This window comes from Sapajus apella, unplaced genomic scaffold (genome assembly GCF_009761245.1).
Source record: "Sapajus apella isolate SASKATOON/1434 unplaced genomic scaffold, GSC_monkey_1.0 scaffold9, whole genome shotgun sequence".
NCBI lineage: Eukaryota > Metazoa > Chordata > Mammalia > Primates > Cebidae > Sapajus > Sapajus apella.
In genome coordinates this window covers 15,463,709-15,465,989 of record NW_022436949.1, presented here as the reverse complement: position 1 = coordinate 15,465,989, position 2,281 = coordinate 15,463,709, and the positions used below count along the sequence as shown (strand labels likewise).

At 34.9% G+C, this 2,281-nt stretch overlaps 1 non-coding gene across 1 annotated transcript; it reads left to right on the top strand.

The window, feature by feature from the left end:
- Positions 1-224: 224 nt before the first annotated feature.
- On the top strand, positions 225-388 carry LOC116551398. The gene has a single exon (XR_004268900.1). It is a non-coding gene; the product is annotated as a U1 spliceosomal RNA (small nuclear RNA).
- The last annotated feature ends 1,893 nt before the right edge of the window (positions 389-2,281 follow it).

The following is a 2,281-nucleotide window of genomic DNA, read 5'->3' as shown; positions in this document are numbered from 1 at the left end:
CATTATTATTTTATATTTTTTGCAATAAAATTAAGCCCAAATTCTCTAACTCCTGGTAGAGAAAAACATAGTATATCAAGAAGCCTTTTAGTTTTTCTCCTTTTCCCTTTCCAAGTGGGAAAGCAACACCTTCTATTAGCATAGCACTCAGAGAATGTGCTTCTCTCCTGTCATCCTTGCACCTTCCATTTGAGAGGTTTCTGTCATTAAAACTCATGTTCCCCATACTTACCTGGCAGGGGACATACCATGATCACGAAGGTGGTTTTCCCAGAGCAAGGCTTATCCATTGCACTCCGGATGTGCTGACCCCTGCGATTTCCCCAAATGTGGGAAACTTGACTGCATAATTTGTGGTAGTGGGGGACTGCGTTCGCACTTTCCCCTGGAAAAAAAAAAAAAAAAAACAAAACTCATGTTCCTATAAAACCCAAATATAGCAAGCCTCCCCACAATCTCTCAAATTTTTCACTGAAATAGATTTTCCTTTTGAGATTATTGTCAGACAATAGATATAACAACAAAAAAATTAACAATGTTGTTATTTTTGTTATTATTGTTAATTATTTTTGTTGTTATCTGTACTCTTAATATTTTTGATTATAGACATTGTATTGAACAATTTAATTAATTGCCATATTTAACACCACAACGACCTCATGAGGTGGCTACTATAGAGGTGTTTCTAATTTATAGGTTATGTATATTAGGACTAAAGAAGATGAAGTTATCCACTTTAGTCATTATTTTTAGCCTGATGTTTTGGTTTTACTCTAGGGTTTAAAATTTTTAATAATGTATCCATCAGTATGCTCAGCTTTTCTACATCTGAAAATATGGCTTGTCTTTTTATGAGGATCTTGAAATACATACTATTGGCAGTAATTTCTGCTATAGTATTATGGTTTTATGGATTCAGCCTTGCAAGAGGTAAAAAGGAAGGTTTCTTCACTCAAGGAGCTAATACGCTAATGTGAGTACTAACTGTAGTGTGACATCAATGTTGATGCAAGTCAATAAACCATTTAACAAATTTTACCCTCATTGTATATATTTATGGCAAGTGGATGCTAGATTTCATACTTTATGTTATTTAACCTTTCTCATGACCCTATAATATTGTGTTTGAATAGCCTGGATGTTAGAATAAACAAACAATTTTCTATCTGCAAAATTATAGCCAAAGTACTTAACTTTAATTTTATGTTCTTCATCCATGAAATGGAAATATCTCTTTCTTTCATCTATTCAGATGTATTTGACTGGTGGGGTAAATCTGTTCAGTTTGTCTCATCTATCATTTAAAGCTATTGTTAAGATTATGTTGAAGATATTATCCAACAGTAGTCTTCAAAGCTGTTTATACTCTCTTTCAAACTACATTAAAAGCTTTAGTAATTAAGACAATGGGGAATTAATAATATGTAATAACACTCAGCAAACATATAGATTAGTGCATCAGAAATATATCATACAGGCTTTTATATGGTCAATTGAGAAAAGTACCATGGTAATTTAATGTGGGTGGATGATAATCAACCAAAAGTGCTGTATATTAGATACTCATGTATTGAAATAATGAACTTCAAGTCTTAACCTCACACCATTAACAAAATTAAGTGTAGATCCTACACCAAAATGGAAGAGCTAATAATACAAACCTTTCAGTAACTCATCACAAAGGAAAATCTTTGTGGTGTTATTAATAGCACCTTGGGTTCTTGTAATCTCCCAGGATAGAAACCAAGAGAGAACACCAAACATAGCAACAAAGTTTATTCAGCTTATGCACCAGGGAGCCAGCGACAAGCAAGGAAGAGGTAGCAGCTGCTCCGCAAGAGTATAGCGGGTTAATTTTGCAGGGTCTTTATGTAGCAAAGGGTTACATCAGAGCATGTATAGGAAGGGTTTTTCCATTGCTTGCATGATGGCTCACCATGTTTCCTTGTACACTATATGTAGCATTAGTATTTTAAATATCCACCTCTGGGCATGATTTTTAGTATTAAAATTAGAAAGGGGTAACTATAGGTTAGAGTTTAAGTCTATGAAAGGGTTCCAGGGGAGTCCCAGTGCCCTGAAATAGGAGCTTGTGTTTAATAGCTTTTCAGGTCTTTTGCTAGTGATTGGCTGAGAGTTACATAAGCTCAAGCTTGAATAAAGAGCTTTTGTCCTTTTCCTCCAGACCATCTTAAAATAGGGGGGCAACTAGCCTGCTGTCTCATTCTCCCAGGAGAGACTATATACTCCTTATTCCTAAGGGGTTCTGGGTAAAGATTTC